This window comes from Dama dama, chromosome 12, assembly GCF_033118175.1.
Source record: "Dama dama isolate Ldn47 chromosome 12, ASM3311817v1, whole genome shotgun sequence".
In the NCBI taxonomy this organism is placed as follows: domain Eukaryota; kingdom Metazoa; phylum Chordata; class Mammalia; order Artiodactyla; family Cervidae; genus Dama; species Dama dama.
This window is the reverse complement of record NC_083692.1, coordinates 235661-257471: the sequence shown is the minus strand read 5'-3', so window position 1 is coordinate 257471 and position 21811 is coordinate 235661. Positions and strand designations below refer to the sequence as shown.

General features: G+C 43.5%; 1 pseudogene; it reads right to left on the bottom strand.

Moving 5' to 3' along the window:
* LOC133067141 (histone-lysine N-methyltransferase PRDM9-like) lies at positions 1–21547 on the bottom strand (annotated as a pseudogene).
* Between the last annotated feature and the right edge of the window lie 264 nt (positions 21548–21811).

Here is a 21811-nt window from a genome sequence, read left to right as displayed (position 1 = left end):
TCACTCACACTCCCCGCAAACATAGGGCTACTCCCCTGTGTGTGTCCTCTGGTGTCTGATGAGGACGAACTTCCGACTGAAGCTTCGCCCACACTCCCTGCACACATAGGGCTTCTCCCCTGTGTGTGTCCTCTGGTGTCTGATGAAATCTGACTTCTGACTGAAGCTTCGCCCACACTCCCTGCACACATAGGGCTTCTCCCCTGAGTGTGTCCTCTGGTGGGTGATGAGGACGGACTTCCGACTGAAGCTTCGCCCACACTCCCCGCAAACACAGTGCTTCTCCCCTGTGTGTGTCCTCTGGTGGGTGATGAGGACGGACTTGTGAGTGAAGCTTCTCCCACACTCCCCGCAAACATAGGGCTTCTCCCCTGTGTTTGTCCTCTGGTGGGTGATGAGGACGGACTTGTGAGTGAAGCTTCTCCCACACTCCCCGCAAACATAGGGCTTCTCCCCTGTGTGTCTCCTCTGGTGTGTGATGAGGTTGAAGTTCTTACTGAAACTTCGCCCACACTCCCCACAAACATAGGGCTTCTCCCCTGTGTGTGTCCTCTGGTGTGAGATGAGATGGGACTTCTGACTGAAGCTTCGCCCACACTCCCCGCAAACATAGGGCTTCCCCCCTGTGTGTGTCCTCTCGTGTCTGATGAGGACAGACTTCTGACTGAAGTTTCGCCCACACTCCCCGCAAACATAGGGCTTCTCCCCTGTGTGTGTCCTCTCGTGTGTGGTGAGACTTGACCTGTCCTTGGAGCCTTGCCCACACTCTCCATACGTGACCCTCATAATCCCTGAGACCCTTGCCCCCGTGAGCAATGTGCCTGTGTACTCTGGATTCAGCTCCTGGCTTGTGCTGGTCTCGTGTTTCATTCTCTCATGCACCCCAGGACCCCCCATTTGTCCTCCGGGTGAGTAGGAAGAGACCCTTGAAATCCTCTTCAGCCTTACGCTTTTCAGCAAAGGTTGGGGCCTGTCCTTGGCCTCCTGACCCTCAGGTTTGTCGCTCGGGCTGTGTGGATCTGAATATCGCTGATTTTGATTGCCTGGGCAGGGATCCTCTGGTTGGAGGAGGTCTCTTTCAGATGGTCTCAGGAGGGTCTGAGAGGGGTGACTGCGTTGGGTGTGTTGGCTGAGGAATTTCTGACTGGAGAAGGCCAGAGAGCAGGAGGCACATGGGTGGATCTTGGGCTTCGGTTCTGCTGAAAGAGGAAGCTTTTGGTCAGGTAGGTGGTTTGCCATGGTCAGGCCTGCCTCACTAATTATCTAAGGGTTGACAGTGCACGATTTGTCTCCCATCGAGTGTGTCTTTATAGTCCACGTTTCCACTCCACTCTTATTCTCTACATCTACAGAAATCCAGGAAGTTGGTGTCAGGGGCCTTTTCTACATATCACCCAGATAGGGACCTTCCAGCAGCATCAGAGGCAGCGTCTCTCCTGATAGATGTGGATCTGTAGGGACTTTCCCTGCGTGTAAGTGTCTGAAATGTCATGTCATAATGGCCACAGGTATTTACCCTATTGAGGGATAAGACTTGATGACTTAGGTGAAATCTCCTGAGTGGCTCCCTGTGAGAAGAAAGGGTCTATTAAGTTAGGGGTTCCTGGCCTGGAGTTCTCTGCCTATCGGAGGCAACACAGGGGGTGGTTACAGCAGGTGTGGGTAAATCTGACTTTGTGGCTCCTTGTTCAAAGAGGAGCCTTTGTGCCGACCTCTGCAGGAACCGGGTTTGAGACTGGACGAGACCGAGCGGCCTAGGTCCCACTGACTACAGGTCTCTGGCCCTTGCTGCCCAAACTGGTTCACAAATTACTCCTCTCTCAGTTTCCCATACATCATAAAATAAAGGCATATCCTTTCTCAAGCCTCAGCAGTACTCATACCTCATTTATTACATTCAGGCTTAGTCCATTCAACGTGCACTAGGAAGCCCTATTTAAAAATACATGTCCAGCCAGACTCTTCACATCCTCACTAGAAAGCATCTTCAGACAGCCCACTCTCCCCTCATGTCTGGCAATGAACTGACCTCTGAGGGGGCTCCCCGCTGATGTCTCATCCCCAAAATGAACCAAAGCATCGTCTTGGAACAGAGAACATGCCGCTTACAGCTGAAAGCCTCGCGGTTGTTCTGTGTCACCCAGGAGGACCCCTGGGGCCTGCACGTGGACACATGCCTTGAGGCTTCCGTGTCCCATCCAGCCTCCTTCCTCTCCCTCTGTGCTTCCTCCCGCGACCCCTGGCATGGCCACTCTTCCCGGCCCTGGGGCTGCAGCACTGGCTGCTCCCCTGCCTGGAATCTTTCCCCGCAGGCGTTATCTCTGCAGAGACCCTGCCCCACCGTCCTGCACCACACCCCACCCTCTGCTCACGCTGACCCGAGGCACGTTCACTGCGCTGGTTTCCCTCAGAGCACCAGCCCCTGTCTGGTACGAAGCCCCTGCTGCCCCAGGGCAGTGGTTCTGTCTGTTTCGATGTGTGGAGCCCCGTCTGGCACAGAGCATGAACTCATATGACAAAAAAGTGGAACCGTAACTGAATGCACATCACTGTACATGTGTGCACCCCAATGTTCATCGCAGCACTGTTTATAATAGCCAGGACATGGAAGCAACCTAGATGCCCATCAGCAGACGAATGGATATGGAAGCTGTGGTACATATACACCACGGAATATTACTCAGCCATTAAAAAGAATTCATCTGAATCAGTTCTAATGAGATGGATGAAACTGGAGCCCGTTATACAGAGTGAAGTAAGCCAGAAAGATAAATGCCATTACAGCATACTAACACATATATATGGAATTTAGAGAGATGGTAATGATAACCCTATATGCAAAGCAGAAAAAGAGACACAGATGTACAGAACAGAATTTTGGACTCTGTGGGAGAAGGCGAGGGTGGGATGTTTCAAGAGAACAGCATCGAAACATGTATATTATCTAGGGTGAAACAGATCACGAGCCCAGGTTGGATGCATGAGACAAGTGCTCGGGCCGGGTGCACTAGGAAGACCCAGAGGCAACGGGTAGAGAGTGAGGTGGGAGGGGGGATCGGGATGGGGAACACATGTAAATCCATGGCTAATTCATGTCCATGTATGACAAAAACCACTACAATACTGTAAACTAATTAGCCTCCAACTAATAAAAGTAAATAAAATAAATTAAAAAATGTAAAAAATACTAATAAGTAAGGAATGCCATTTACTTTCTTTAGATTGGTAGATGTCATTCATAAATTTCCTAGTGTGACTCTTTAAATATCTTTGTCCTATAAATATTTTAAAATAAAATGTCTTTATTTTAGTGAAAAAAAAGAAAAGAAATGGGAGGGAATAAGGAAGAAAGAGGCAAAGGGCAGAGAGCTGGTAGGTGCTAGAAAACTTGCTTTTTGCTTCTAAGCCTGTCAGCAGAAGGTGATGTTACATATCTTTTTGCATCAAATATTAAAAAATAGAACTAACATTTTTACTATAAAAATTTTTCCTAACAATCATAGGACAAGAATAAAATTATGAGGCATTTTAATTGCAACTCAACTGACTTTAGACTGGATTGTCCTCTGCTTCTAAATCGGACGACGGAAGCTCCCAGAATGGGGTGGGGTGCTGGAAGAGGGGTGACACTCACCTCTCCCGGCCGCGAGCTCACTCTTCCCCCTGCTGTTCCGCTTGATGCCAAGGTCCTGACCATACTCGTCCCCGTACCAGACCAGCAGCTCACAGCCCGGCCTGACCACCTGGCAGGTTCGGTAGAAGATCTGCCCGTGATACTGGAAGGCCATCAGGTTCTGCTCCTCGTCGTCCCGGGCACAGTTCACATACCTGGGGTCGAGGCCGGGAAAGGGAAAGAAACCTCAGGTGATGAGTGCCCTCCACTCTCCGACCATGCCCAGCTCCTTGCCTTCCGCCTCCGAGGCCGCCCCTCATGTGGACCTTCTGTTCACACCTTCGACCAGGCCATGTGAATTCCCATGCTTTTCTCTCCTTACCTAATTAGCCATTTTCCGGATCCCAGTTCCAGACTCATCTCCACCTGGACTGTCCTTGAGGCTGGTGACCTCCAGCTCCTCTAAACTCTGAATTAAGTTCTCTTCCATCCACAGGACTTGGTGCTCCTTGGCTAACACGCAGCCCTCAGCACTCACCCCAGCCTGCCTTCTCTCCCCAGGCTTTCTCCCATCTCCCCACGTGTATCCAGGGTCCTATTCGCTTGCCCATCCCCTCCCACGGAAACTTGGAGAGAGCTCTGATATAGCTTGATACACGGAACAGTAATAGTTTGTTCACTGTCTGCCTGCCCTGATGAAAGGAGAGGCCCTCAGAGAATGGTCCCATTCAGGGCCATCCTGCCCCCCATTCCTTCTGAGGCCTCAGGGCCCACTTCTCACTGGAACCAAGCCTGAGGAGGTTGTTGCCCACATAGAGTCAAGGTCTCCTGTATTCGGTTATCCTGGCACTGTGTAGTTACTCAAAGATAGAAAAATTAAGGTTACTGTTCCTAAAATCAATTGGCTAATGTCTGTCTGCAGTATGTTCTCCAAAAGGACATGGGTTGTGTGATCTGCTTCAGTAACGAAGTTCACTGTCTAAACTGAAACATAAAGTGCGTGGTAAGTGTCCATTAAGTGAGTTAAAGTGTGCCTGGTGAATCTAGACTCCTCAAGTTGTTTTCAACTACACCAGTTTTGTTCAGCATATAGACTTCTATCCTGACAGCACATACCGTATTTTTATTTCCTACTTTCCAGTGTCTTTTGAAATGAAAGAGCATGATATGGAGGGAAAAGAGGAAAGAAGATGTGAAAGCTGTTGAGGGAGCCGGGTTGAGAAGGAAAGGGGCGTGGGATGGAGGGAGTCTCAATGTCTACACACTGCAGACTCACTGCACTCACCTCATCCAGTTGGCCCAAGACGTGTCCTTTCGATCCACATACTCGTAGCAGTTCCTCCCTTTGGTGATCTGAGTGTCAGAGAAAGAGTTACAAGCTTTCCTCTTTCTTTTATTTTTTCTTGGTAGGAAGATATAGAAGAGCTATTTCCCTCTGTAGTCATTGGTGCTTTTCAGCCTGCATGGATTTACCTGCCAGTCGGACCACACGGTAAGCCCCTTACTCATCATTGCAAGTCTGAGTCTCTTGGTTCATTGAAGGCAAGGGCTCCACAAGGGAGGAGTCACTTCTGTGTGTCTGTACTACTGTGTTCCCACCTCTCCTCAGACATTTAGATACAGGTCCTGAGTGTGTGTACACTGTGGTCCCACCTCTCCTCTGACCCTTGGATAGAGGTCCTGAGTGTCTGTACACTGTGGTCCCACCTCTCCTCTGACCCTTAGAGGTCCTGAGTGTCTGTACACTGTGTTCCCACCTCTCCTCTGACCTTTAGATAGAGGTCCTGAGTGTCTGTACACTGTGGTCCCACCTCTCCTCTGGCCTTTAGATAGAGGTCCTGAGTGTCTGTACACTGTGTTCCCACCTCTCCTCTGACCTTTTCATAGAGTTCCTGAGTGTCTGTACACTGTGTTCCCACCTCTCCTCTGACCTTTAGATAGAGGTCCTGAGTGTCTGTACACTGTGGTCCCACCTCTCCTCTGACCTTTGGATAGAAGTCCTGTGTGTCTGTAGACTGTGTTCCCACCTCTCCTCTGATCTTTAGATAGAGGTCCTGAGTGTCTCTACACTGTGGTCCCATCTCTCCTCTCATCTTTAGATAGAGGTCCTGAGTGTGTGTACACTGTGTTCCCACTTCTCCCCTGATCCTTAGATAGAGGTCCTCTGTCTCTGTACACTGTGGTCCCACTTCTCCTCTGACCTTTAGATAGAGGTCCTGAGTGTCTCTACACTGTGGTCCCACCTCTCCTCTGACCTTTAGATAGAAGTCCTGAGTGTCTCTACACTGTGGTCCCACCTCTCCTCTGACCTTTAGAGGGAAGTCTTCTTTTGACGCCCAGGGCACACAGTACCCAGGGCTGACTGTGTCATTGCTGACCATGTTATCACCATGTGCGTCCTTGCATGTAGACATGAAGTACCCCCCACCACATACAAGCCATTAGAGGCCAGAGGACAGGGAAAGGGGTGCTTCTCACCAGCCAGGCGTATCCACTGTTGGCGGCCTCTTCATCATCTGTGATCTGGCCCTCATAGGGTCCAAAGTGCAGGCCCAGCGGCAGATTGGACGCCTCGTTCCACACTCCAAGCCCAGCGTCAGGGATACCCGACAGTCTGATGCTCAACCCAGGGGGCAGCGTGAGGGCTGAGCGATTGGCATGCCCCTTTTCCACTGCACAGTCCTTTACAAAGGTTGGGGGCCCATGGGCAGCACAGCTGTCGATGAAGAAGTTCTGACACTCCTCACAATCTGGAGGTGAGAACAGGGATGAGAGGAGGTATAGTGATGTTGCTGGTCGAAACAACCTCCTCGAAAGAACTGGGGCACTCATGGTGTTAGGGGAAGCACACTGGTTGAGACCGCCCACCCTGTTCAGGCACCATAGTAACCATTTGCATGAGTTGTTTTATGACAGGAGATCCTGATAAGGAATACGGAACTAATAAGCCACCACCAACCGGAAGAGTTCGGGAAAGATCAAAAGGAGACACCGCATGTCTGTCCACTTCCCGGAATCCCTCTCGCTAGCATCCACCTTGGCTGTGGGATGCGTCAGCCATCAGGAAAGGCTCTGAATTAAAATGATTCGCCAAAGATCACCCGGAAACTAATCCGTCACCATAAAACCTGAGACTGTGAGCCACGAGGCAGAGCAGTTCTCCTGGGTTCCCTTACCTCCTGCTCTCCGCTCAGGTGCCCTTTCCCAACAAAATCTCTTGCTTTGTCAGCATGTGTCTCCTTGGACAATTCATTTCCGAGTGTTAGACAAGAGCCCAGTTTTGGGACTTGGAAGGGGTCCCCCTTCTTGCAACAAATGGCGACTCTGGTGGGACTCTTCTTCGCTGAGACTGATATCCTGACCACTCGGGGTACTCAGGGCCCAGCTTGCCTGCCAATGGGCCAGACCCAGCGGCTGCAACTGGGACCTTTTTGTCCCTGGTCTTCTCCTGATGCAGACAACTGGCCAGAGTGCCCCGACCGGTAAGGAACAAGAGACTTTGTTGACCTCTCCCCTTCCCTCTCTCTTTCCTCTCCCTAGCCCTTCCTATCCTTCCCATTTTTCTAGTCCCCTGGTCCTGGACGCAGGAATCTGGTTGAAGGGCCTCAGCTTGAGCTGAGGATTGGAGACCTATCACCTCCTCTTGGCAGAGAACTCGAATTTTCTGGTCTGGTTTCTGGTAGGGCCGGGTTCCAGTCCTCCCTTTTCTGGAAGCCCAGGGAAAAGTCCCGTAACGCCTGGGTGTCTGTAGGTGGCAGGAGACGTCTGTAAGGCCACCCCGTTTGTCCCCCTTTCCCGCCTCCTCCTCCTTCTTCTTTCAACCTGGCTTCCTTTCCTCCTTTTGAAATCTTTGAAGACATCTGAAGTTTTGTGTCTCTATGGAAAGTTTTCTGAGAGACTGTATTCTTGTATTTAAGGGAGTGTCTGAGGAGGACTGCCAGGTTTATATGTGTGTGTTTTAACTCTGCTCTGTGTTGTGATTTGTGAGGGCCATTTTGCTTTGTCTGGCCACCATTTAGACCTGCTGCCATTTTGTTAGAATTTGATTTTCTTTCCCTGTGCCTTGAGAGCACGGCTCTCAGGAACACTTATATAGACCATCTCTAACTCCTGAGACTGAGAGAAAAAGGAAAAAAGCCTTTAAAAATGTTATTTATTTCAACTTTTTTATAAACTAGTAAATTTTATATTGTAATATCTAATTCATGACCTAACTTAGAAAATGAAGCTAGATCTTGCACTGTGTCTGTCTAAATATGTTTTGGTATGTCTTTGTCTCTGGGTAATATTTTTTTAGGTTAATTTGTAAATTAGCTCTATTTAATTGGCTTAAAAAAAGGTAAGTGCTTACAAATCAAATAATTCTAAATTAAACAATAAATTCCAGATTTAGGTGAACTGGGAAATATTCAGTACTAAATACCTGATATTAATGTTTGTTTGTTGACCTATCTAATATAGACATGTCTTAGAGTAATTAACATCAAGTAGAATATTTTCATTGTACCTAGGTTTAATATAAGTTAAATATTATACCTGTTACAAGTTTGTCAACAAGGAAATTACCTCGAGTGAAAAAACTTCTAAAAAATGTAAATGAGGTATGAGTTTGTATATAAACTCTATTAAGAATAATTATTCTTTAAAAATATCTGTCTACAGTAGTCTCCCCAGATTGGCATAACTTGAATTTCTAAGGGTTGTGCTAAACTAAGTATTGGAAGTCTATTAAATAATTATGTCATTTCCAAATGAAATAAGATTTTGAAACATTTACTACTAAACACTGATTTCCTTTTACAGAAAAACTAAAGAGATTTGGGACTATAAATGAATAATGTTTGATGCCATCCTAAAATGTTTTAAGAAAGCAAGGGTTTTAGAAATTATCACTGGTATTTATGCTCACCAATCTATAAAATGCTAATATAAAAGTTAGCTCTTGGTTGCTAAAGGAAAGCAGGAAGTGTGCTCTCAGTAAAAAAGTATGAAAAAATACTAAAAAGAGTTATGCATGATCAGGATTTTCTAAAATTGGATTACAATTAGTTAGATAAATGGATTTTGTTAGGAATGACAGGGTCATAAGAAAACTGGTTAGAGCCACTTAGGTCCAAGATGGCGGAGCTGACTTTCACTAGACCTTGAGCCTTGGTATTTACGCCCATTGTGACATATCAACAAGCTAAATGATACACCCATCAACATTGACTAAATCTGACCAAATGTTCTAAACGCTTTTAATTGATCTTTTCAATGAAACTTCCTAAATCGAATTCTTTTGAAGTTCCTTTGACATCTAGCTAACTTTGGGGTGCTTCAGAGGGCCCCTGAAACATCCCAAAGAGAGATATTAAACTGTGTTTATTTGGTTGGTTAAATTACATGAAAAAGATTATCAAATGAGTAATAAATCTGCTCATGTTATAATGTATGATAAAATTACTAATACAGATATCCTAGAAATTATATGGAGTTCTTAACATTTTGATATGTCTTGGTGTTCTAATTAGAAACCTGATGACTTCACAAAAGTTAACAAAGGACTGAATGAACCAGCGAATATGCTTATAACTTATGGTTTCTATCTAAAAAAATTACAGGTTTGAATCTTGTGTTTTCCGGGAGTAAGGAAAACCTTCCTCTCAAACTAATTATGAAAATAATTTGGTAAAATGATACGTTGTGAACAAAACAATTATATTTTCTCTCTATCTGACTCCTCCAGAAATTTGGAACTCTTAGGTTTCCAGTAAGTTTATCAAATGAGCTAGGAAGGTTATCTCACTAACAGGTAGAAAAATCTCAAGGAATTTTTGAGCCCTTAAAAAGAAAAGAGTTCACCTAGATTTGTTAGACAAAATCTGTGATAAGCCTTTGGTGTGAGTTTCCCAGCCCTGTTTTATATTAAAATTTCAGTCTGAGATTCTATAAATGTTTCAGCAAAATAAAAAGTCTATTAACATTTATGGTTATGTAAATCATTAGACCAAAATTAGTGAGAACAGACCTGTTTTGCAAACAAACTAGCCTTAATTTGGTTATATTTGATAAAAATGAGGGTAACTTTAGAAAAAAAAAAAGATATTTCAAAAAATGTTAAATCTCAGTTAATGGAGGTCTGCATGTAGTAAGACTCATTTCTTAGATAGTTCTTTGTTGTTATGTGATATTAATGTAAAATTTAATTGAATTCTTAAAGAACACCCTAAGTTTGTTTCTGAAGCTTATCTCAGTAATCTATCTTTGGATGAAGATCAGATGCCTCATGACCTGCAACCAGGACTAGAAAAAGACATAATTTAGGAGACTGTCTCCAACCTGGATAGAAGGGCTTTTTATCAGGTACTCTTAACTAGCTCATGCACAATGAAACTGAAGGAAAATTAACTCTTAGATTAATTCCCACTTCCAAAGGCCCCTACACTGGATTGGTCTATTAGAAAAGACAGCCGGCCTGATCTCACCTTCAAATGATGCTCAAACAGGAAAAACTACACTACACCAGGATGAAAAGACAACTACATCAGAGGTAGGCAGCTTGCCCAAGATGCTGGATCTGCTTCGTATGATCATTTATAATGTTTTCTTGACTTCTTAGACCTTTGCATACAAATCAAATGCTTTTCTTTCATAGGCCTGATCCTATGCTAGTTTTAGAAATCAATCCAATTGTTGGGTTTGTGGCCAATTACCTGTATCCAATTCTGGGTTACCTTGGTAAATTTCTCTACTATAAGACTCTAACTGGTTGGCCCTGAAAAAATTTACTTTAAAAAAAAAATTATAGTCATATTCAGGTCACTGTGATACTACTAGACGGGATCCCCTCACTGGGCCAATTAATAATGCCTGCTCTGACTCTGGCCATAAATTTGAGCTTTTTTCTATCACTCAGGCTTAATCAGAGCAACAAGAAAAGTTTCAGCAAAAAAAAAAAAAAAAATCTCCCACAATTATGAGAAGGATTTATATAGATAACACCATGCTATGGTAATTTAGGTTTAAAGTCTCCTCTGTGTTGGAAACAATTCAATCATACTAAGGATAATCTGTCTAGTAACACTAAAAAACTGGGCTATGTGCCTTATAGACGGTGGTGCCAATGTATAATTTCCCTGAAAGATAAAGATTTGTACAGAGTAGACTAAGTCAGACCACCTGAGTTATACTGGGCTATGTGCCTTATAGATGGTGGTGCCAATGGATAATTTCCGTGCAAGATAAAGATTCGTGCAGAGTAGACTAAGTCAGACGACCTGGGATATACTGGGCTACATCTAATGGAAGCTCTTAAGTCTTACTTGTGACTTTACTAATACTGCTGGCTATGTTCTTTGTATTTCACCTGTTTTACAAAACTGCTATTTCTTACACTGCCAAATGTGTGACTGGGGCCTCTGATAAAATAATATATAGTTCCCTATGAGATCGATGATGATAACAGTGTAACTCTAGATATGAAAAAAAGCAACAAGAGGGAATGTCTTCCTGGACCAAGAGGCTAGTAAGACAAGTGGTCCAGAGAATTTTGGATACTGTTTAATGGCCTAGTCCAGTAACAGCACATTGAGTGGCCTGTCAATAAAATCTTTGCCAAGCCTGAAAATGGACATTCTCAGCACCATCGGATAAAATGGTCATGAAATGCCCCCCTCAAAATCATGGTCAAGTTTATGAGCAAAAAGGGGCTCTGCCAACTTAAGATTGACACTTGCCATCTACATCTACAGAGATTAAATCACGGCCTGTGCAACTGCTGACTTTCAACAGCCCTGAAAGGAGTTCAGGGTGAAAATCAGGAATGAGGCACTCGGTGCTCTGAAAAAAACTGGCAGAACAGGCCTTCAGATAGTTAGATCTTTTCAAGAGATTTTATGAGTCCCAATTCTTGCATCTCCTCATACCTAGAGAAACACTGACGTCAGTAATGGTGCCATCTGCTTTGGCTATTAAGGAAAATTTTACAACTAAAAGTCAAAATAGAGTACTCAGCTATGGTTCAGACATCCTGGAAAATAACCAGGTGTTGCTATGGGTGTAATTTCAGATTAGACGTTATATTGCTAAACACTTGAGTTTTCTGAGTCGTGTCAGGCTTAGATGCCACCATTCTCAAAACAATGTCTGCTGGATGCTAATAACTTCTACCTTACTTTTTATAAAACTAGACAACTGGCCACCTGGCTAAAAGTCTCCCTGAAGTGCCAGGACTAGACTGGGTTTCAGGCCTATTCTTAAAAAAAAGAGATTTATTTTGTCTATTAAAATTCCAGTTATCCCTCCTCCAGCTACTACTAATTACGTCTGTTACAACAAAATGGCAGACCAAAAGATTGAGATTTTAATCATACAAGGCTCAGATCTAGGACTTAGAACTCAGGAATACTTCCAAGTCAGTGTCTCTTCTCCAAGCTGAGGCGGTCCTATGCCCCATTTTGACAAAAACTTATCACAGTCATAGTTGCCCTGTTCCCTAAATTAAAACTGAGCAGGACTCTGTGGGTGTCGACTCTGGAGTACAGATCTGCTGTGTGTTCTCCATTTCTTATCTGTAAGATATAGGCTTCATTCAGCCTCCTTGACCTTCCCTGAGTTCCAAAGGGTAGATTCAAACGATTGCAAATCAGGGAAGGGAGAGAATACTGAAGCAGGAGAAACAATCAAATGGTGGTACAGCCTTGAGACAGGGTCCTGGTTCCTACTCAAAGAAATACGCATAACAATGTCTTTTGAGCTCTTCTACAGAACTGGAGCCACCACCCAGGTGGAAGATGGTAACTTCAGACTAAACACAAGATTCCTGGAGCAGAGCTCTGTTCCTTCACCACCAGCCAAGCAAAAAAAAAAAAAAAAAAGTCACAAACCCTGCAGCCCTCACTCCAAATGTTGCCTCCTATTTCTGGGGACCAGTGATGACCATCCTGTAAGGTCTCCTGTTTGGCCCCTGTCTATTTCATCTCTGAGAGGCGCCAACAGTTTCAAACTAAATTGCTGTTATTACAAGAGTAAAAGCTGGTTTCAGATATAGAACACCCCATCTTAGATCAGGGAGAGAGAGACTTCTGCTCTGCTAGGCAGGCCTATGCCCAGGCACAACAGGAAAAATTTACAGAAGAAAGAGACCTCCACCCCAATTCCCAAGAAGCATCTTGAGTATAAAGTCTCTCAGGGGGGGGAGTTGTTAGGGGAAGCACACTGATTGAAACTGCCCACCCTGGCCAGGCACCATAGTAACCATCTGCATGAGTTGTTTTATGACAGGAGATCCTGATAAGGAATACAGAACTAATAAGCCACCACCAACCGGAAGAGTTCGGGAAAGGTCAAAAGGAGACACCGCATGTCTGTCCACTTCCCAGAATCCCTCTCGCTAGCATCCATCCTGGCTGAGAGATTCGTGCGCCACCAGGAAAGACTCTGAATTAAAATGATTCGCCAAAGATCACCCGGAAAATAATCCCATCACCATAAAACCTGAGACTGTGAGCCATGAGGCAGAGCAGTTCTCCTGGGTTCTCTTACCTCCTGGTCTCCACCTGGGTGCCCTTCCCAATAAAATCTCTTGCGTTGTCAGCATGTGTCTCCTTGGACAATTCATTTCCGAGTGTTAGACAAGAGCCCAGTTTTGGGCCCTGGAAGGGGTTCCCCTTCCTGCAACAATGGCATTTGGCCTCGATCCTGCACCCCAAGTCATAGAGGAAGGGGATGACCGGGGGACCAGATGGTGAGGTGAGGTTAGTGGACCAAGGCCTCGTAGCCCCTTCTCCGTGAGTGGGCCAGTGGGGTCACTCACAGAGGTAGTCGTCATCCTGGGGCTCGCTGACCTCTTGGTACACGTGGCCCTTTCTTTCCCGTAGACTGTACCTCCTCACTCCAGTCTCCTTTCTTCTGAGTTCTAAGATGGAGAACAGAAGCTAAGCAAGGCTGATGGGGTCTGGGGAGTTAGTCCCTGTTTTATCGGAAAGTGTGAGTTCTCCTACCTGTCCATCTATACACTTTGTTAAAACTTTCTTACATGTATTTTTCAAACTTTTACTTTTGTAATTTTATGTTTTCATGTTACATTATTTATTTCTTGGCCACACTGCATGGCTTGTGGGATCTTAGTTTCCCGACCAGGAATGGAACCCACACCTCCTGCAGTGGAAGTGTGGAGCCTTAACCACTTCACCCCCAAGAAGTCTCTTCTCGATATTTTGTTTCTTCTCCCTTTAACTACAGGTTCAGGAGACTGAGGCTCCACTGACCACAGATGCCCAGTTCAGTGATAGCATCCTGCACTTCCCGTTAGTAGGTTTAACTTCCAAACCTTCCTACTTAGGAAATAGTTCACCGACACATCTACTCAGAAAACATATGTTAAGGGCACATGACATGTAAGGGCACATGAGCAGAGATCTAGGCATAAACACTAACAAAGCACGGTTCCCATCATCACAGCTGGATTTACTGAACTACTTGTAGATGTCAGACTTTTGGCATTTAATGTAAGACTTTCAAGCATCGTATGAGTTATGTATCCTTATCTTCACTTTCCAGATAGCAATCGGGACCTCAGAAAATGTATAAGATTTTCCCAAGGCCCCACTGCTAACTTCATGTCTCAGATCAGTCCACCTTAAACCCATGCCTACCCAAAGTCCGTGCCAAACACCTAGGCCATACTTATTAGTTTTTCTACAGGGATTAGAGGAACTAATTAGAGGAACTCCCCCAAATTTCTCTTACCGACTTTTTGTCTGGGGTGCTGTCCAGGGGTCCTTGCTTTTCTGTGATGGGGCACTGGTTTCTGAGCCTGCTTGGAGCCACTTGTCTTCAGGGATTTTGCTGCTCCCGGCAATTCCTTCAAACTAGATTCTTTACTTAATGGTGCCCTGGACATTCTCTTCCATGTGAGTAAGAGACAACATGCAGTTCTTTAGTTCTTTAGGACTTTATGAAGTGTTTTCACATGCATGATTTTAGTTAATAATTTGACAATTCTTAGAAATACCTGATTTGGAGGGGGGTGGGTCTGAACACTGGAGTGTAACAAAAGGACCTAGGTGGATAGTGAATCAAAACTAGAATTCATATCTTAAGGCTCTTCCCCTTCAACTTTCTGCATAAAAGTGAGAGCAAGGGAGAAGAATAGCTGGAGGTCAGGGAAAGAAGAGGGTAAGAGCTCATAGAGAGATTCGGAGGTGTTCTATTAATTAGTGGCCCTTTGATGGACGAGGAAGTATGGAAAATTGCAGAGAGGACAAAACACATCTGGAAAATAAGGTGACAAAGCAGTGAGATTAAGAAGAGAAGAGACGATCGGCAGAAACACATTTAGACAATAAAGAAAATGAGATGAAAGTTGTAGGTTGCCATGTCCTATAGACAATGTTTGAAATTAAAGTAGCTGGTCTCATCAGTTCTCCTTGAACAAGGCTGTATGACTAGCTGGTTCTACTCATTTTCCTGATCCATTAATTGGTATTCAGGCTAATTCTTAATATTATAGTGGACATGAAATTTAATAACCTTCAACAAATTGTTGTCTGAGCTATCTAATACAGTAAGAACGTGAGCGTACATCCCTGTTATCAATTTATTCCCTAAACTGCCAGTATATTTGAAGTCTAGCTCAAAGATACTATCTTCAGCATTCTTTGACCTTTCTACTCCTAGATGAATGCTTAAATGTGGAGTCACTCATTCACAAAACATTCAGGGGGCCCTCAGGGGCTTTGAGCTGGGCCTGGACTTCTGAGAATGAATGGGTGTGGGCTAGACTCCCAAAGCTCACAACACAGGGGCAGGCTAAACAAATGATACCAAACAGGAGAGTTGCCTATTAGAGCTCAGAGGAGGAGCTGTTACTCCTCCTGCAAGAAGGAGCATTTGACATGATGCCCAGATGGTGAGTTTCTACTCAAAAGTGGGTAATCTATGTGAAGTCCTTCTGTTATTTTCTTATTTGTTGCTTTTCAGTCATAAACCTGAGGCTTCTCAGGGTTGCGAGTTGCTTCCTCTTATTGGAGTGGGAGGCTCTGAGGTAGGGATCCTGTCTCTTTATTCATCTTGGACTGTCCACTCTACAAACTGCCCAGCATGTCCTAAAGCTTCTTCATCTTGGACTGTCCACTCTACAAACTGCCCAGCATGTCCTAAAGCTTCTTCATTTTGGACTGTCCACTCTAGAAACTGCCCAGCATGTCCCTAAGCTTCCGTTAGTCATATGTCTTAGCATATCCCTCCCTAGCACAGCACAAAAGAACTGAGGTTGAAAACATCTCTCAGATTAATGATATAAAGATGTATGAATAAGCTTCATAGAACCATGGAAGCTTTAATCATTTTTTAAGTTTAGAAAAGGTGCTTCGTTTAGATTGCATTACCAGTGATATTGTGATCTTGGGCATATAATCAATCATTTTTTTTTTTTTTACCTCAGTTTTGTGATCTCTAATGGTGATAGCTATAAACCTACTTATAGGTACTGTAGGATTGTTTTAAGGTTTAAGTAAGTTTATTCACATAAAATGCTTAAAGTCTAAAATATTGTGAAAATAATGTAACAATAGAACAGGATACTATGGGTGTTGTTCTTACTAACTGTAAAGATGTTGCTCATATCAGACATTGTGGTAAAGATCCAGGGCAGGAAGGCAGCCGTCTCCAGGATCTCTGTGTTTTCTCCTATTCTCACCTGTGACTGGATCCATGAGGAGGATATTTTGGCAACAGGATTTGGGAAATACTCACCTTCTGGTGTTTACTGTGCTCTACTCGGAAGGGCATCGAAGAAGGTTTACCTAAAAAATGATGAGAATCAGTGTTTTGGTTGGGAAATGTTTCCAAACTCTGGGTATTCTAATTAAGGACACATAATTCTAAGCCAGAGAGTGACAAAGACAATGATTACCAAAGGAGGAATGGAAGATGATTTCTATATCATCACCTCCCATGGTTCCACTGGGAGCATAACATAATTATCTTAAAAATAAAAAAAAAAAAAATATGAAACTTCATCTGTGCCTCATCTGATGTTCATAAAGTATCTAATAAATTTCCTAGTCTTTCATGACAAAAGTACTCAACACTGTAGAAATAGGAGGAAGTGACTGCAATATAATAAAGGTCATATATTGAAAGTCTACCTCTAACATCATAGTCATCAGTGAAAAAGATCAAGAAAAAAAGGAAAGGATGCCCATTATCAACATTTCTGTTCACCATAATATTAGAACTCCTAGCCAGGGCTTTAGGTTAGAAATAGAAACAAAAGGCTTCCATTTGGCAAGAAGGAAGAAAAATTATGTCTGTCCCAGGGCCATGGTTTTATGTGCAGAAAGATCTTTAAATCCACACAGACAAAAATCCTGCACAGAGAGTTGCACTGTACAAAATCAACATTCAAACATTTTTCCATGCATGAAGAATGACCATTGCACAAAGGAAAATAGGAAAACAATCCTATTTATTTTTTATTTTTTTAAAGCTATAGTCAAGAGCTAAATGAAAAAAAAAAATATTTCTTTTTATTTATTGGTTTGTGCCAGGTCTTTGTTGCAGCATGTGGGATCTAGTTCCCTGACTAGGGACTGAACCCAAGTTCTCTGCATTGGGAGTGTGGAGTCCTAGCCACTGGACAAATAATCTTATTTATAATAGCATTGAAAAGAATGAAGTAATTAGGAGTAAACCTAAGGAGATGAAAGACTTATATGTTGAAAACTACAAAGTATTGCTGAAAGGAATCCGACATAAATAAATAGATAGGTGTCTCATGTTTATGGATTTGGAGGCTTAATATTATTAAGCTGTTCATACTACCAAAAGCAATTTAAAGATTCAATGCTATTCATATTAAAATCCCAATGGAAGCTTTTTCAGATATAGGAAATCCATCCAACAGTTAACACGGAATCTCAGAGCACCCCAAATAGGCAAAGCAATCTTAGAAAGAACAGCAAAGTTGGAGGCCTCTGATTTCAGAACATACTACAAAGGTACAGGAACCAAAAGAGTGTAGATTTGGCAAAAAATGTGTGCTTAGTCACTCAGTCTTCTTGAGTTTTTGTGACCTTTTGGACTGTAGCCCACCAGGCTCCTCTGTCCAGGGGATTTCTCAGGCAAGAATACTGGACAGGGTTGCCATTTCCTTCTCCAGGGGATCTTCTTAACCCATGGAGTGAACCCGCATCTCCTGTGTCTCCTGCACTGAAGGCAGATTCTTCACCTGCTGAGCCACTGAGGAAGCTGGCTGGCATAAAGACAGATATGTCAATCAATGGAACAGTATAGACAGCCAGCAATAAACTCTTGGATACATGGTCTAATGATCTTCAACTAGGGTGTCAAGATAATGGGGAAAGTTTAATCCCTGTAATGAATGGTGCTGGGGAAACAAAATAAAAATGTGCAAAATAATGAACATCTCATATCTTGAAGAAAAATCAACTCAGAATGGATGAAAGACCTAAATGCAAGACTTGATAAGACTCTTAGAAGACAACAAGGGTGAAGCTTCAGGACATTGAATCAGCAATGAATCTTAGATATGGTACCAAGTGCACAAGTATTAGTAACAAAGTGAAAATAGACAAACGAGATTAATCTTAAAACCTCTGTGCAGCAAATGACACAGTGAACAGAGTTGAAAAGGCCACCTATAGGATGGTAGAAAATATTTGTAAAATATGCATCTGATAAGGGGTTACTAAGCATACACCAGTGTGAAGGCTACCTACAAGCCAGGAAGAGACCCTGATTGACCATGATGGCACCTTGATATCAAATTTCCATGCTCCAGCATTGTAAGAAAACAAATTTCTGTGGTTTAAGGAATGCAGTCTGCTTTGTTATGGCAGTCTGAGCTGACTAACAGTGAGAGAAGGAATTGAATAGACATTTCTCCAGAGAAAATACACAAATGGCCAACAAACATATGCAAAGATGCTCAATATTACTAATCAATAGGGAAATACAAACTGAAACCTTCTGTGATGGGCAATATGTATAAGAAGACAATAGCAAGTTTGGTAAGGATATGGATAAATTGGAACCCTTATACACTACTGCTGGCAATGTAAAATGTTGCAAACTTTCTAGAAAACAGTATGGAGTTTCCACAGAAAATTAGAACCGCTGTATGATCTAGCAATCCAACTCAAGAGTGTATTTCCATAAAGAATTGAAAGTAAGATATTGAATAAATAGTGGGCACATGTATGGTCACTGCTGCATTATTCCCAGTGGGCAAGATGTGTAAGCAATCTAAATGTTCATTGGTGGATAAAAGATAAATATTTTATATAAGAAATATGTTATAGATATTATATCCACATGCACACAACAGAATGTTTGAAAGCCTTAAAAACGAATTCTGTCATATGCTCCATCATGGAAGGGCCTTGATGATATTATACTAAGTGAAATGAACCAATCAAAAAAGACAAATATTGCCTGATTCCACTTCCATGAGGTATCTAAATTAATCAAATCCATGGAAACAGAAAATATAATCGTGGTTGCCAAGGGCTGTGAGGAGGAAGGATTAGAGAATTGTTACTCAGTGGGTTAGGGATTCAGTCACGCAAGATGTAACATTTCTACAGATTTGTTGTACAGCAATGTGTATATATATCCCCTGTGGCTCAGCGGTAAAAAATCCACCTGAAATGCAGGAGATGCAACAGATGCAGGCCCAATCCCTGGGTTGCGAAGATCACCTGGAGCAGGAAATGGCAACCCACTCCAGGATTCTTGCCTAGAGAATCCCATGGACAGAGGAGCCTGGTGGGCTACAGTCTATGGGTACGCAGAGTCAGACATGACTGAGCGATTAGCACTATGGCCACTAACAGTAATGTGCACATAGTTAGCAACAGTGTGCCATACACTCAGAAATTGGTAAAAAGGTAAATAAAGACGTGCAGGCGTATGGTGAACCGAGGCGTATGTATTCCCTATGAAGAATACCTCCTTATGTCAAAACCTTTGCAGACAACCAAATGTTTGGTTTTCATGTCCCTTTCCCTAGTTTTAATAACCTAAGGGAACAGAGGGACTTCCCTGGTGCACAGTGGATAAGAATCTGCCTGCCAATGCAAGGACACAGGTTTGATGGCTGGTCCAGGAAGATTCCACTTTCTGCGGGACAGATAAGCCTGTGTGTCACAAACTACAGAGCCTGCATATGCTCTGCAATGAGAAGACACTCACCGCAACCAGAGAAAGCCCATGGACAGCAACAAAGACCCATTGCAGCCAAAACTAAATAAATAATTTTTAAAAATCTGGGAGAACAGAAATCTACAGATGGAGAATCATAGAACTGTCTAAATTGTTTTCTCTAGTCTAGGCAGATTAACTCTTCTAAACTCTTTGAGCAGCAGAAGAGGAAGTGAGCTGCTCACCTCTATTTTATAATAAGTGTACTTCATTTTATTTACCTGATGCCATCTCTGGTCAGTGAAATGTGGGAAAGATCATGGAGAATAAATAGTTCTCTCCAACCCTTTCCCAGAATCAAAATATAGAATTAGTTTAACGTTAGGGTAAGAAGATCATGGGTTATGTTTTATATACATACATAAATAATGTATCTTGACATAATATGTTAATTACTTCCTTTTAGAAGAGATTTAATCCAATAACCAATGAGATTAGTAGTAAATCTGTTTGGTGAATTTATTTCTAAGTTTTCTTTAACTGCCTTTCACTAAGAATGTTTAGCAAAAATAATTCTTTGTAAACAGAATGATAAATTTTAACCATAAAACTTTTGAGAATTACACTGGAAAACCTATACATTCATCTTCATTCAGGCTTATGTAAATATTTGGTCACAACCACTTCGGAATGCTGAAAATTATGTTTTCCTTGCTAATGGCTGAGATGAAGTTGAGACCTAAGCCCAGGCTGGTTTCAGGAAGACACCTCCACATCCTCCTGGCCTCTCACCTTGCTGCCTTGGTGTCCATTCTTCATCAGAATCCTCAGTGTCATCTACCTGGGTCTTGATGGCCTGCCTGCGGTGATGCATGAAATCTGGTCGAGTGGCTCTGAAACCTGGAAAGAAGAAAAATATTTCTTCTAAGAAGGAGAAACAAAGCACAGAAGCAATGGAAAGTGTCACAAAGTCAGGGAATCAGTAGGATGGGCTGGGGGAATCTAGAATAAGGCAAGAGGGTCAACCTCCCTCTGGTACAGAACTGTAAACATTTCCTCCAGTTTAGTCTCCACAGAAAAGGGAACTGTGAGCAGATGAAGCCACCTAAGAGTCAGCAAGTGAACACTGAGGGTGAAGACCTGTTTGATGTTTCCCAGGCTCACAGGCACCCAGCACTTCCTGTTACCTATAGCAATCAGCGCTTCATAGTTTCTTTTCACATTCCTATATCGGATTTTTTCCCATTCTCCCATCTCATCCCATTCTTCCTTGGAGAAGTATATGGAGATGTCTTTGGAAGCATCTTTGGCCTGAGGAAAATAATAGATTTCATCAGTGATTTACTAATCTAAGTCAGACCTTAGAGCTGAGCCTTCTCCTCCACCTTTTGTGCAGGGAGTAGCCTGAAGCTGCAGGATGGTCTGTGTGAGACAGGGATGAAGACTTTCCTTCCCGACTGTGTCCTGCTTATCTGAACAAACACTGAGCATTTTCCTAACTCTCCCTGGACACAGAGCAGTTGACGAAGCTAGTGTCCTGTATTGTCCCACTCCTCCCCACCATCTCAGACAGGACCAGGCATTCCCATCCTGTGTACAGTCACAGGGAAGTTCACTCAGCTGGCCAGGCAAGCAGTCTGTGGTGCTTCAGGGACCAGCGCCATGCCCTTCGTATAGAGCTGGCTTAGAGCCAGCTTTGCTGCCTCCACCTCTCACCGTGGGCTTCCGCTCTGTTCTCCTGGCATCTCCCTCAGTGGTCTCCTCTGGAGATCTGTTCGGCTTCATGGCCATTGGAGTGCTCAAGGCCAAGGTGCCTGTGGAAGAAGAAGGTGCTGAGATAGCCCAGACCAGTGTCCAGAGCCTGGTCTGTCTGCCTTGGGTGGAGTATCCAGGGCAGGAAGGTGAGGGGAAAGTCAGGGTGAGGGTATTGGTGGGATGGACGGATCCTGACTAGATATGACAGATCAGCCTAAAGTGAATGAGAGTTGGTTTCTTTGGTTCCCCTACAATTCAGCCCCTCTGAGGGAAGGCACTGGGAGGGATGTGTCT